The sequence below is a fragment of the Papio anubis genome, chromosome 14 (genome assembly GCF_008728515.1).
Source record: "Papio anubis isolate 15944 chromosome 14, Panubis1.0, whole genome shotgun sequence".
Classification (NCBI taxonomy): Eukaryota; Metazoa; Chordata; class Mammalia; order Primates; family Cercopithecidae; genus Papio; species Papio anubis.
Genome location: NC_044989.1, coordinates 60,362,046 through 60,377,753, shown reverse-complemented (window position 1 = coordinate 60,377,753; position 15,708 = coordinate 60,362,046). Strand labels below are relative to the sequence as shown.

The window sequence follows — 15,708 nt, the reverse complement described above, 5'->3', positions numbered from 1 at the left end:
GTATGTCTTCTTGGGCAGCCAGCAATTTGGTGTTAATACTCACAATGGATCCTCTGAATCTGGGAACATAAATAGCTATTCTTACATCCAATGGCGTATGAAAACCTGAATGACTGACCTCTGCTCCCTTTTAACTCCTTAAACAAATTCTTTAACTGTCTTTATTTCCTTTCTTTATTACTCTTAATTCTTACGTCAGTTTTTCTCCTTTCCCTTCCCATGCCTTCTTCTCTCGTCCTTCTTGCCTCACACTCCCTTCTTTCCCTTATACCCCAAACATTGCTTAAGTTCTTGATATAGTCTAGACCAAGGATCAGTAGGTTCCTTCTGTAAAAAGCCAGGTGGTAAATATTTTAGGCTTTGTGGGCAGTCCGTTTTCTGTTGCAGCTACTCAACTTGGAGCTGTGGTGTGAAAACTACCATAGGTAAATAAATGGGTGCATCTGTGTTCCACTAAAATTTGTGGACACTGAATTTCATATCATTTTTTTGGTTATAAAACATTATTATTTCTCTGATTCTTTCAACCATTTAAAATTGTAAAAGCCATTCTTAGCTTGTGGGCCATAAAAACAGGCCCAGGGACCGTCAATTACTGACCCCTGGTGTAGAAAACACAGAGTTTAAACGACAGCCTCACCTTCCTGCATCTCTGCCCCTAAGTGCGTGACTGACACAGGACAGCATGAGCTACAGACAGAAGAAGTGGCAGGAGTAGTAATGAATAAGGGGAGACTGCCCCTGGGGGAGGTAGCATTTTTACTGCTACTTGAAGGATTGGGTGGGTTTCAGATGCTTGCATTAATATGACATCCCTGCTGAGTGACTCCCAATTCTCATTTCTTTTTCTAACTCAGAACCTGAGTTACAGCACTTGCCTCCTGACTTTAAAAGATGCTGGATTTTCTCAGCAGCTGTAGATTCCACTGCAACCCAGCTTCCTACCGCTCAGATGATCTTCTTCACCTGTGATTTGGAACCCATGCTCTAGTGTGTAGAACAGGGTGAGGGACTTGTGTAGGCTGGCTGTGCTGTTGGAGGTATAAGCTCAGAAATCTAGCTGACTTCTGAACTCAAAAAAACTTGGCTAAGGCAGACAGTTTTCACAGCCAGGTTCCATGAGTAGAAAGAGTAAATTCCTGCTTCGAGCTTCTTGTCAAAACCTAGTCTAAGGAATCCAGTTAAATGGTCCTTTTAAATGTGCCAGTGTCCCTTTCATTCAACATGACCCAGCTAGGTTGTCAAAAAGTGGGCTTTGCCTTTTCAGCATCAGTTTTTCCATTTCTTTTCTTCCCTCTTTCCTTTCTGTTTTTCTTCCAAGATTTAGCAAAAGGCCAAGGTACTGAAATATGACTTGATTGTACAAAACAAACTAAAATTTGCCTCAGGGTGATATACGGATTTTTCATTTATTTCTGTTAACATCTTCCAGTCCTTGAGTGTGTATATAAAGGATCGGAGCCCTAATTTATCACGGTGATCATAAAGAGTTGCTGTGGATTTTGTCTTTGAAATTCTGATGATTAGATGGCATTGTTACTCAGAGCTCGGGCCTGAGGGCTGGGGAAGCCCTGTACAGAACCCTGGATCAGGCTGACATTTTTTATGACACGAGAGCAGGTCTTCACTTCATCTCCCAACACTGTCACGGAGTTAAAAAAAAAAAAATCCCACACTGATCTTGAACTTTAAAAACAGGAGTAAGATTCCAGTTTGAGTATTTGCTAACTTATGACTTGGGAAAATACCTTAACCTCTTAGAAAGTCAGTTATACTTACCTATTTTTTTTTTAAATGGAGGCAATTAATAATTTTTTATTAATGGAGTTGCCAAGAAGGCACAGTGAGATAACAGGTAGGAAAATGCTTTGCAAAGTATGAAATGAGAGAGCCTTTCTAGAGTGGTCTCCAGATCACCCAAGACTCTTCTTCTGAGCTCCCAAAGACCTTATCTGAGAAGGTGATGAAGGTCAAAGAAGAAAGATCCTCTCAATTCTTTGGTCTGGTGTGAAACTCTGTGCTCTTGTCTCCCAGAGGATTTTTTTTCTTAGTCCATAAGTCTCTCCTTTCCCCAGGTTCTGATTTACAAATTACAAATCTGATTTGTAAGTTGTTGCTTACAAATTCCTGTATTGCTTCCCTTACAGGTACTATCAGGTCATTCTGAAGCCCCTTGCTGTTCCCCTGTGGTTGTGGAATTTTTTCATTTCAAACAGGCCATGGTCCTGTTTTCAAGGTTTGCTCTCCTTCACAGAAGGCCTACAACCCCAGCCTCTTGGTGGAAAAGGATTGTACCTCTGAATTGCACCCTGTGGTACATAATCATGTAGTTGCTTTTGCTGTTATGCAAGCATTTCTTGGGTGCATGTGTGAAATGTGTGTGTTTGTGTGTTATGAGTGTGTGTAGGGACTATAAATACTTTGGAAAGTGCATTTATGCATTACTCAGTGCCTAGGCAGTTGTGGATCCACAGTTGGTGATTAATCAACACATAGTTGTTTATTAAAACTAAGGCCATATAGATTGCCTGAATGTGAGGTTCTCTCCAAGTCTCTGAAAGCCTCCCAGGTTCAATGGAAACTCTGAAGTTCTTCCAGATGAGGCTGGTTTGCAGGAGCCCTAGTATATTTAAGTTGCTGTTTGGCCCTTTCCACCACTACCTGGACAATATACTCAGTGTCCAAGTGAAATCAAGCCCAAATGAAGGCTTCCAGAGTGGTCCCGGTTCCCATCCAAGAGATGATCAGAGATTCCCAACTTCATATATTTTGATAGACACTGGTGTCCTTCAGGACCCCTCAGATTAGGTGCTGTTGATGAATAATTTTGTGTGTTGATTTGAACAGGTCCTCTCTACAGGCAGAGGAGGGCTTTTTACCTGTTTTAGCTACTGAAATAATATTAAACCTCCCTCAGGGTGTGATGTACTTAGCTACCAGGGTGAGGAGAAATGGGTAGACAAATGTTGGATTATCTTCTCCAAGAGAACATTCTGATTTTGGCTGTTCTCCCTGGAGTCATGTGTCTTAGAGCCAACTCATGCTACTGAGGCAGAATATCTAGGAGCAGTGGAGAACATTTGTCTCTCCTCCTGAAGAAGCTAAGAACATCTGGGTTATTCAGTGGCTGTCTTGGAAAGTGGCTCATTTCCTGTTTAACACTCATGATTGCTTTTGCCATTATGTCTATGAAGTCTGTTTAATCTAGTTTGCTTCTCCATCCTGGCTCAGTATCAGAATCACCTGGGTAAACCATTTTTTCCCCCTGAGAGAGAAATCTCAGGGTTCTATACCCCAAAGATCTGACTTAATTGATTTAGGATAGTCTGGGCTCTGATTGTATTTTAGAAAATCTCCCCAGATGATTTTAAGTTTCAGCTAGGACTCAGAACCATTGCTCAAGACCAAGGGCCAGCAAACATCATCTGTAATGGGCCTGATAGTAAATATTTCAGGTTTTGCAGGCCATATTTCCCTGTCATAATTATTCAGCTCTGCCATTGTGGTTCAAAGTAGCCATTGATGGATGTGGCTGTATTCCAATAAAACTTTGTCAAAACAAGTGGTGGGCTGAATTTGGCCTGTAGGCTGTAGTTTGCTGACTTCTGCCCTAGAGTCTAGACTATTACCTTTATGAAGGCAAGGTCCTGTGCTTACAAAATCCAACCCTGGGTCCCCAGTGTAGTGGTCAGGCATGAAATAGACACTCCAAAAATACTTACTAAATTAAGTTGAATTCAGTGAGTTTCTCATGGAATAGTATCTGAGAAGGAGATAGAGTGGCTAGTCTTGGGAGTTTATAGCATTTTGGGTGAAAATTGTTTATGGCTTAAAAGTTTGGGGCAATTCATGTAAAAGCTTGTTTAATTTTGTTTAACTTTCTAATGAAAGTTTTCAAAATGTATTCATATTAAGGAATGTGTGTTTGTGTGTGTGTCTGAGAGAGAGGGGGGTGAGGTTTTCTATAAATTTTATATGTCTGTGCCTATAAAAATATTTGCAACAAATAAGATTCCTGTAATTAGTCAACCAACCAGTCGGTTTATGAAAAATTTGTTGTCAATTGCCAGAATCGTTCAGCCCATTAAGTCAAACCTATGCCTTGGTAACCCCATGCTCACAAAAATCTCTGTGCTTAAATGTTCAGAATAAACCAGTCAGAAGCCATAAATGTTGGTGCTTTAAGTCTCACCTTGGTGGTCATAAGAAGCATGTGTTAGCAAACGAAAGCCCAATGGGAATTAGCAAGCCACTGGACAGGAAGGGGAATTCACAGTCATTGCGTCATGGCCTTAGAGATGACCAAATGCCCATGGGAATGAGAGCACAGAGACAATCACCATATAGTAGTTTTTTTTTTTTTTTTTTTTTTTTAATTAATAGGATACATGGGAAATTCCTACAAATAAGTCACTCTTGCATACAGATGTGTAGAAAACTAGTCTAGGCATCTATTTTCTCTTCTCCTCTTTGGTCAAATGCACCAGTCTTATTTTTGACCTATGTCTATTCATCAACACAGAAATGTCTCTTTTTTGTTTTTTCCCTAGAGGCAGGTCTTGCTATTTTGCCCAAGCTAGGTTCAAACTCCTGGGCTCAAGGGATCCTCCCACCACAGCCTCAGAAGTAGCTGGATCTACAGGTTCACACAACTGAGCCTGGCTAGAACACAGAGACATCTTTTATAAGAACTGCTCTTCTCCCAGGTTAGGAGATTGGGATTCCTAAATTCAGATGTCCTAGATGTGGAAATGGCATTGTGTGTGAAAGGTTGTGTGACACCAGCATTGTGAGCCTTAGATAGTTTTTGGAAGAAGTAAATGATACCCAGTGACATCAGCTCACCAGGACTGCCTTCTGAAACCTGGACAATGATCTAAAACCCTTCCTTGATTTGGCTGGAGACTTTACACATGTGATGATCTGAGGGCTTAAATGGATTCTGGAAAGAGTTCCCTGCTATGGAGTCCTTGTGTGGGCACAATGTAAAGAGGAGAAGGGTGTCGCAGGGAAGTCATGTTTATGAGCACTGGGTCACTGTGCGTTATATGATGGTGGTGATCTGTTATTAGTGAAGAGCTTATTGGAATGAAAGGAAGCCTATCTATGGCATAGCAGCAGGGAGAGGAATTTCAAGTCTTGATGGAATTTAAAATGCTTGGGAAAATCGAGATTGTTTTGCTTTCTCCATATGTGACTTTTAAATTGAATTTGTTTTAGGAAGTATGTGATTGTTTTACCCAGGACAGAACATGGAGGGGTATGTGTGTTTAGGCTTCCGACACTTCTTTGTATGATTGCTAATGTGAGTCCCTTGGGAAATCTACTCTTCCAGCATGAGTCCTGTACTGTCTTTTCCCTCCTCCTCCCACCCCTTCTCCTTGCTGCACAGGTAGCAACCCTCCTGCTATTAGCAAGATGTCTATTACAGTGTCATTAAAAAAGCCATAGTCAGTGCGAGGAATGACTCATGTCATGGAGGACTTAATAATTCACTGTAATAAAAGTATAAAGTTTTATGATAAACCACTCTCAGGGGAGTTAAATATAATCCTTAGCGGGTCACACACTGACTACAAAGCTTACATTTGTAATGGTAATTTGAATTTACTACATCGCCTTTAGTTTTTAAGCGTTTGTGTGTCATTAGACCTTATAAATTGATTTATGTGTTTCAACTCCAGTATAATTCTGCATAAAGGTACAATAAATTTTATGGATTGGAGATATGGCATCTAAAACATTTTAATACAATTATTATTCTAAATTCACTTAAATGGCATTGATGAAAAGCGGCAGCAAAGATGCCAACATTTCAGAACTTTTATGAGTTGGATGGGGTGGGAGTGGCAGCTGCTGGTGAGGGTGTTGCTGGGTGACATTCCCCACCTCCCCCTTCTCAGTTTGTCAGCAAACAGGGACCTCTGGGGCCGCTCTTGAAAGGGTGCCCACTGCCATGAGGAGGCCTGCTGTGTGGGGACATCAAAGCTTTGGGTGATGTGCTGATGATGAGTTTGCAGGAGAAAGGAGCAGGCTGCGTCCTTCAGAAGGGACTTTTCTATTACTTGTGGAACTAGACAGAATTCTCTGTCTTTCCAAAGAGACACAAGGAAACTAGACCAAGCCAGCATCTTTCCCAATAGGAAATGAGAACGGATCACCCATTCCTTAATTTATTTTTCCCTTACATTTCTAGAGGGAAGACATTTTTTTACAAAAGAAAAAAAAATTAAAAGAAAAGAAAAACTTCTTGGAGAGTGAAATTGGAGGCTGCCGGACCATCTTGTGGGTGCGTTTGGCTGCCCTGGCTCCTGGCCTCCCAGGCCTTTGGTCTCGCCGCCTGTACTTTTGAGGAATTTATCTCAACCACATTCTCTCTTTCCCTTCATTATCAGAAAAATAAAGGTCAAATAAACTGGATTATGAAACATGAAAACCAAAACTCACAAAAACAAAAAACCTCATTTATTTCTTGGGCTTGGACCCAAACGACACAAACACAAATACAAATCCCAGCTCTTGAAAGAAAAGGAGGGAACCATCCCTCTCCCTCCCCTACTCCAAATTTCCCTATTAACTGTTCACTTTTTCTCATTGGTATCATTTCGACTAGCCAGCTAGGAGTGAGTTGTGATTAATTACGTTTTCCTTCTGACTTTGCAGATTTGAAGGAGATTGCTCACTGGCTCTTGTCCTGTGAAAACTTTGTTTACATTTGGCTGTATGCTTTTAAGTCCCTGAAAGCAGCACTGAATTTGGCTAACAATACTTGATAAACTATACCATCTGTTTTGGGGCTTTAAATAATCACCCGGATATATATATATATGTATTTTTTTTTTCTTATTTGAATGCCACTTCCCCCAAAGCTGGTTTAATTTCACTGCAGTTCTTCAAAACCCCTTTTGTCTAATCCTGTGTGTAGTCTTTCCCATAACGAGCCTTAGCAGTCTGGCCCTCTCTGACGGGCAGTTCTCATTGTGTTCCCCGTAGCACTTGTATGTTAGCAAAGCTTTATCCCCTGACTGAAGGCAGCTTTTTTTTTTTTTTTTTTTTTTTGTTAGGAAAACACCAAGGTAAATCTCCAGGGGCCCTCAGGACTCAGTGGGTGTGTCACCGTTAAATGACCCAGCCAGCTGGACAGGTTGAGGTACAATTTACTGGAAATATATTAAAAGTGTCTTGGGAAATGATTCTTAGAAACGTTCCCACTGCTGGTGTGATGCAGATTAGAATCCCAGTGTGCAACTGAGAAAAATTAAATTGTAACAAGAAACCCCTGATGGCACAATGATGGCTTGTGGGAAGGAGGGTTGAATTCAAGAACTAAAGGGAGAAAATTCAGCCTCTGGCAACTTTCTTCCTAGGTCCAAGCCAGGTCTGCACAGAGCAGGGGACTGGACAGGTTGGGGCATCTTCCCTTGACAAGTGAGATCAGCGTGCATTTTCCAGGTAGGTGATGTGTCAAACTCTGCATTCTGCTCTCTCTTCACCCTGCCCCTTAGTGACATCCCAAGGGAACCAGAGCTAGCTGCTTTATGCCGCTTTATGCCGCTTTATGCATAGACAAATTTGGCAGCTACTAGTATGTTGTGGTTTGTGCAGGAGAAACTTTCTGCCTAGCATGATCACCATTCAACCTGCTATTTCCCTCAAAGCAGGGACTCTCCAGGAACCTCTATTTGAAATGCAAATGTCCAGAGAAAAGTAGACATTTATCAGTCATTAAGTGAGTATCATCAGAACTTATCCAACTGAATACCTCAGGACCCTAAGAGAGTGGGACACAGGACAGAGTAAAAAGAATTTCTTTGGAATTGCTTAAGGAAGGCAAGCCAGGTTGGGGCACCATAAAGACGCCTGGGCTCATGATGAAAGGTCCAGAAGGCTGGGGTGGGGGAAGCAAAAAGAATGGGGAAAAGTACTTTAGAAAAAAAAAGGTACAAGGGCATCAAGGTGAATTTGACCAATCTCAGACTTTGCCTTAGAGTTGTCCTTCAGGTAACATGAGGAATTCTCTAAAACTTGTTCTTAGCGTTTTGTCCTAGAAATCTCATCTAGCATCTCTGAAATTTTTTTTGGCTCATTGGCAGTTGGCCTTGAGTACATTAAACTATAAATTTAAAAAACAAATTAAACTTATATGACAAATAGAAAAGTAAGCAAAGGAATTTTATATGTGCCCCTTTGGTCATTTTCATGATCTGCCTGGCACATAGTAGATGGTCAATACATGTTTATTCAAGATGAATTGAATGTGTACAACAGGCATTAATGTAATTCCTACTTTATGGGTAAGGAAATTGAGTCTCAGAGGGGTTAAGCAAGTTACCCAAGATTAGGCAACTAATCAGTCCTTCCTTGTGATACCCCACTTTGTCCTGTCCTCGTTACTTAGCTTTAAAGCAATTCTTTCTGCTTTGTATTCTGACTCTAAGACCATTCTTCATTGCCCCCTATAGGAAAAGGGTCTTGGGCTCCATATTATTAAACCAGGTACATGTAGAAAAATTGCATGTGATATACAAGGAAGTCCTTGACCTTTTAATTCTAATCTTCTGAGTCTGCTGGACTTCTACATCCCCAGTTTCCCAACCAGATATACTTTTCAGGCACCTTAAGGGCTTGAACAATTTCTGCTTCTAGAATCCTATTTTAATGGAATAATCAGACATAAGGGCAAAGATGAGTCTATAAGGAGATTTATCAAAGTATTGTTTTTAATCAGAAATCACTCAAATATCTGAGACTGGGATCGGTGGTCCATTTTCTTCCATCATGTGAGATAGGAACACTGCTTGAACCACACATGAGCTGGGTTTCCAAAGAGACAAGGTCAGACATTTATATAACCCAAGGATAGCACATTTAAAGTAGGAAGAACTGATGAAGAAGGACCCCTCAGGGGGCAATGTAGAGCCAGGAGCTAGGGTGTTGGGTTGTTAGTCCAGATTGGAGCTGGATGGTCTCAAAACACTGGCAAGTACTTGCCTGATAGTCTAACTGTGGATGGTGTTTGGGGCATCAGGGTGGCTTAAAGTAGAGACTAGAGATGACTGTGCCATTTGTGAGTTGCCCAACTGTGACCACAAAAATTCATTTCAATTTATTTCACTCACTGCCCACCTCCACTCCCAACCCAAACCGGGTCACCCTTGTTCTCTCTGAGATTGTGGGAGTGACTCTCTCCAGACCATTGAGCTATCCAGTGGCTCTTTGAAAGGGATTCTTGATATCATCATTTTGTCTCCTTTTTAATTACAGACTCAGTTTGATCCCACATTTGCAGATAATTCTCAACCACTATGGCTGAGACACAAGAACGATGACATTTCTTAGGGTTGCTTTTTTTTTTTTTTTTTTTTTTGAGAATGCACTGTAAATTATCCCATGCTGTTTCTCTTGAAGTATTACAAGTCATATAAATTTCTTTTTATTTTTACTCCTTTTTGTATGTGTGTATGTATATGTCTGCCTGTAATGTGTAACAGCAGAACATGTGTGGAGGAAGGTATGTGACCCTCTAGGCCTGCACTATCCCCCAGTTGGAGCTATTAGCCACTTACATGCACAATTAACCAGCTGATTCTTAGATTGAAGGCTGAGGGAGCTAATTGCAGGTACAAAAATTGCACCCATATAAAAGGAGGTTGGTCTGAACATTTAATCTTTAGACCTTCTTCTTCAGGGTGACTAGGTAGTATTTATTTTTTCGTTTGCTTATTTATTTATTTATTGTTGACCCAGCTCCCAGTTTGCTTTCATCACAGTTACTAGTGGCATCCAGTGGAATCCCCCATTTATGCCATGAATAGCTTCTACCAAATAATATTCCATTCAAGGTCTGGCACAAAGATCTGTTGCAGGCTTTTTCTGTCTGTGTAGTGAATTTTGTTTTAAATCTAGAATTTTAAAACAATGTATTAGAAAATATGAATGAGGTATGTATGTGTGTATGTGTGTTGCATATCTTCTTAAGAAAGCTCCCTAGGAAGAGAATATTCATATGAACTGAAAGTCTGCTTTGTGCCAGGTCCCTTCATCCATTTTTATTTATCTTCTCAATAAGCCAGTGACGTTGGTAGATTACTTACATTTAATACACGAGGTTACCGAGGTTTCTCAAAGAGCCTGGGGTTACACCACTGGCCCGGGGTTACACTACTCATTTTAGGTGTATTTGATGTCAAATCCCAGCTCTTAACATGACTCAACTCAACTTTTCAGCTTGGTAAAATTTTACATCTCTGGACTTGTGGCCGTCAGACTAACCAGACCCCTCCGACTGCAAGTGTTAAATGGGTATCTAGTCTTCACCTTCAGACTTTTTACCATGGCACAACAGGAAATCCTTTTCTGTGCCTCTCTTCCACTTTTCATGATCACTTCTCTGGCATCCTGCCCCATTCTGTCCTCTGGATGCCCTAGGATCTGTTCCTTCTCCGAGGACATCCCCTTTCAGTTCTGCCCTCCTTAGGTAATAATATTCCATGATCTGGAACTTCTTTGGGGCTTTCCTTCCCATTCCTACCTAGCCACTTCCTTATTGGAAGTATAACTCCAATAACAGGAGTAAGTATAACTCCTATGTTCCTGCCTCACAGGCTATGCTCTATGTTCTTTAGATAGTTAATAAAATAATTCTACATGAACATGGAGATTGTTAGATGCTAATGGATTAATAAATTATGGTGCAGTCACTATTTTCCTCTATCAGTTTCCTCCTTGGGAAAATGAAAAGGCAGGACTGAAGTAGCTCTAAAATCCCATCTTTTTCAATTTCATTTTCAATCTATGATCCATGAACCTGTACACGTTATTCTTACATTTTGACAAGGGCCTTCTATATGTAATGGGCCTTAATTAAATGAGCTTTCTTTTCTCTTCTACTCCTTAAATGGAATGACCCAGGTTTAATGCTTGGCCATATCCCCTTTTATAGGGGATCCCTGTGACCCTGCATTTATACTGATGACTCCTCAATCTGTTTCCAGTCTGCCTTCGACCTTGAGCACCAGATGTCTCCATGTAGCTGTCTCCTGGCCATTTCTACTTAGGTTTTCCATAGTCCCCTGAAGTTTACTCAATACAGAACAGAAACATCCTTTCCACTCTCCCTCAACCTGCTCTTCCTTCCTATTCATCTGTCCTTGTCACCCACTGGAAGAATTTGCTAATATTCTTACATTCTCCTCCTTTCTCACCTCCTAAAGTTATTGCCTGTTTCTCCTTCATCTTATACTTTGTTTTCATCCATTTAATGCTCTTAACTCTCCAGAATAACCCCCATTACTTTTCTTAGGAGTTATTACAGTGACCTTATACAGGTTTCCCATCATCTATTGCTGTTTTACATCGAATCTTCCTGTCATGCCCACCCCACAGATTTTATGGGAGAAGATTAAAAAAAAGAAGAAACATGGATGTATCTTGCAAATTTAAAGTGTTCTACTAGTGTGCTTAATTTTTTCTTGTGTTCTGGAAAGACAGAGATCTGATTCTGGCTCCTGAGTCTTTGTGTTGCTTCCAGTCTCCAGAGTGATCCCCTTTCTCCCCTCTTCTCTTTAGAATAATACTCTTTCTTCAGGGCCTAGCACAAGCCCCCGTCTTCCAGAAGCATGACCTGACCATCTCCGCTCTCTTTAACATGTCTTCTCTCTAAACCTCTATGCTTTCACTGTTTGTACTTCATTAATTACCCTCTTTCACTGCTATTTGATTTCCTGGTGCACCGTTTGTTCTCCATGATCTGCTTGAAGGCAGGGACCGTTTCTTATTTTGCTCTGAAACATATTTGGAGATGCTCAAAAAGCACTTGACTGATTGGCTAGATGGACAAATGGATGCACAGATGGAGGAACCCTTCAGTAGGTCGCTACTTGATTTGATTTAGGATTGCAAATCTAGCAATCTGCAATTAGCTTGAGGAGGATGACTTCTATGCTGGTGGGTTACGGAAGGCCAGCAATCCAAGCAGAGGAGTAGCAACTGGATTCCGAACCCCTGACTCCACTCAGGTGTAGAGAGAATGTAACCAGTGGAAATGCTATGAGGCAATAAAATGTAGACACCTCTCACACCTAGTACTTTTCTTTCTTCCTTTAGTGGTGCACCAGGAAGAGATGGCAGAATCAGGTGATAAAGTGAGAGCAGCATGTGAGGCGAGCTGGTGAGCCAGCTTTGCACCTCTGCCCTTACCAAGTGCATCCAAGGGGTTGTAGCCCATTGCTCCCTATGCCCATATGGGCGCATTCATTATTTCCCCAGCAAATGTGGTCAGTGTCCCCTCTTGTGTATCCAAATACACAATTGAACAATAAATAAAACCATGGAAAATCCACAGTGCCAGAGGTCTTCATTCATTGATGATTTTAAATGAACATTGCTGCATAGGATGAAAAGAGCCATTTTCAGGAAAGAATTTAAACTGCACTAGAAGAGGGGAGAAAATTGTTCAACATTTGGTCAATCTAACAAGGTAAAAGGGAATGTGGGGTGGGGGCAAGCTATTAGGGAAGGAAAGACTTTCTCACACAATGAGCAGGCATGGGGTGAATAAAGTGCCGGCGTGGGTCTGCAAACAATGCGTTAATACTCGCAAAGTTACCAGGCAGGAGAACAGTTCTTTCTCTACAGTTAAAAAACCATAAATACCTTCATGCTTCTCTCTCTTCTCTCAATTATGCCTCCCCCTTCCTTTGGTTCTTCGTCTATGAAACTTAAAGCATATTTGAGGTGCTTAAAGGAAGGCTTCAACTACTGTTTAACAAGTCAATACTAATTATTGTTTAGCACTGGATTATGGGCCGGATCATGGAATTAAAACAGAGCTGTTAGGACACCTTTGTACCTGGCAAAGAGTTAATGAGCACATGCTGGGTCCCTGTAGTAACTGCCAAGCTGGTTCACTATTTTATTTCAGTGGTGCAGGAACAAAACCTAATAAATTGTTTTACTTTTATCTCGATGCTTCCTTTCTTCATTAGGGAAATGAGGAAGCGTCATTGTAATGTTTATCATAAATTGGGAAATTATTTTTATATTGTTCAATTAGTTGGTTATCTACAAGGTAGCGTGGATGTGTATATTGGAGGGAAAAAATTACAAGCAAATCTAGTGTTAGTAAAAGGTGCTGGATTAATAGCAGAGAAAGGTGATTTACCTCCTGGGACTACAGATAGTGACTGGACACTGTGTATGTGTGTGTGGACTGTGAATATATAATCCAGACAGTAGACAGAGGGAGTGTGTTTGTGTGTTTGTGTGTGTGTGTATCTATATATGAAATGTATAGGTTGGCAGCCTACATTTCTGGAGCCCCAAGGTCCAGGCACTTGGGGTTTCTTGGAAGGCTCCATTGGAAGGACAATATGAGGGAAGGAAAGAAAGTTGGGGGGAATAGGGTAAATTCTGAACAATCTGTTTGCTCTGATGAGATGTCCAGCTGTGATGGTGACCAGATTTTCATAGCAACTCAATTCAGCAGATCCCTGAGCAACTAAATGGTCTTGGCTTTGGGGTCCTGCTGACTGCAGCGGGATTTGAACTGCTGACCTATAAGCGAGAAATGCTCTTTGCTATTGCTAGGTGCATGTGCTGTTTAGCTTGACCCTCTCATTGCTTCCCGCTGGCTCTTCAAAATTAACATTTAGACATGTTCAGCTCTGAAATGTGGGGTGCAGGTCATCTGGTGATCAGACCTAAAGCTTATTTTAAAAGCTTTGGAAATCACTGAAAAATATATTATTTGTATACATTCTATAAATTTTAATTTTCTTATGTGAAAACAAAGCAGGGGAAATACTCTACATATGTCAAGGTATATAAGATATAATGTATAGCTTAATAACAGATTTTATTTTTGTTTCAAGTTTTTCCATTTACTTTGGTACTTTACAATATTGGAGTTGCTATGTAGAAACTAGGAGTCCATTAATAGGTGTACCTTATGCAGTCGGTATTACATATATATATATATATTTTTAAAAACCCTCTTAATCTTTAACCCCACTATTGCATAAAGGTTCAGGGGATCAATTGTAGATAAAAAGACAGGAGATCTCAGAGGGCTTACAAACCTATTGGCAGCTTCTCAAGATACACTACTGGGTCTGTATGTATTGGTATTTAGCTTTGCATGGCTCAGACAAGGAGAAATGTTGTAATTGATTTTATTTGAAAGCAAGCAATGGGGCCAAAGGGGAACTTTTGGCCTCCAGTTTTTGCTTTCAGCCTATATAAAGTAAGCATTCCTATCAGAGGTGTTTAATGGTGCACTTGGTCTTTCTTTTCCTTTTTTTTCTTTTCTTTTTTTTTTTTTTAATACAAGTGTGAATGGGTGCCTCAGGCTAAGCAAGCCCCACCTCTCAGAACCTCAGAGGCTGTGGGAATGATCCCTGCCCTCCAGACCCATCCTTAATTGGCCCATAGTACAAGAAGCAATTAAAACTAAGGGCCTGATTCATAAAATGTGAACATGCCATTTAAATGTGTGCAGGGGGATTCTTGCTCATAATGCTGAAATAGAAGCAGCAAGGACTTTGTTTTTATCCCCTAAGCTCACTCTTCATAAATTTACTTTTCTTTTTGCCTCTGGGCCCTAAATGCCCTCCATCCTTTCTCAGACAAAGCTAAAGCTATCTTCAGGGTAAAGGTTGGTCTCAAGTCCTGGGGTGCCTGCTGACCTAGCCCATCCTCTATCCCCCTTCCCTTGGCCAGATGTTTTAATCATGGTTTTTACATATCTATTTCTGTTATTTAATCATTTTTATATTTGCCCAACAGTATGTGGAATGAAAACTCCAGAAACTGAGTTGAACATTGCTGTCTGCCGAGATTGAAGTGAAGGGAAAGCTGCCAGACCCTGCCAGAGATAAGCTTCAGAAAGGAGTTAGAGGAAGAGAAAATACCCCAGAATTCCAAGAGGTTTAATTACAATACCAGGGAAACCCTTATTTGCACAATCACTATTTACATTTTCCCACAATTTATACTTCCCTTATACCCACCCCTCCACCTCATACTATTAAGCTCTTAATCTTGCTAAATATACTGAGCTTCTGGAATTCGAATGGAAATTCTGTTAAGTTGAACATGATTCTTGGGAAGTGTTTCATAAATTTCTCTATTATTTGTTTTAGAATGAACTCTGAGGAACAGAGAGAGTCTCCTTTTGGAGACATTAATTAGGGCCTAGAAGTCATACTTTTTTTTTTGTTATTATACTTTAAGTTATGGGATACAAGTGCAGAATGTGCAGGTTTGTTACATAGGTACACACTTGCCATGGTGGTTTGCTGCACCCATCAACCCATCATCTACATTAGGTATTTCTCCTAATGCTATCCCTCCCCCAGTCCCCAACCCCCTGACAGGCCCTGGTGTGTGATGTTCCCTTCCTTGTGTCCATGTGTTCTACTTGTTCAACTCTCACTTATGAGTGAGAACATGTGGTGTTTGGTTTTCTGTTCTTATGTTAGTTTGCTGAGAATGATGTTTTCCAGCTTCGTCCATGTTCCTGCAAAGGACATGAACTTATCCTTTTTATAGCTGCATAGTATTCCATGGTGTATATGTGCCACATTTTCTTTATTTAGTCTATCGCTGATGGGCATTTGAGTTGGTTCCAAGTCTTTGCTATTATGAATAGTGCTGCAATAAACATACGTGAGCATGTGTCTTTATAGTAGAATGATTTATAATCCTTTG

The 15,708-nt window shown here is 40.7% G+C and overlaps 1 long non-coding RNA gene across 6 annotated transcripts in view; it reads left to right on the top strand.

The window, feature by feature from the left end:
• The window catches only part of LOC108581646, a 441,215-nt gene that overhangs the window by 87,164 nt on the left and 338,343 nt on the right, over nucleotides 1-15,708 (top strand). For all 6 annotated transcript variants that reach the window (XR_004178269.1, XR_004178266.1, XR_002516662.2 and 3 more), the window contains exon 3: nucleotides 7,368-7,452. This is a non-coding gene — a long non-coding RNA (uncharacterized LOC108581646). The remainder of the gene's footprint in view (nucleotides 1-7,367; nucleotides 7,453-15,708) is intronic.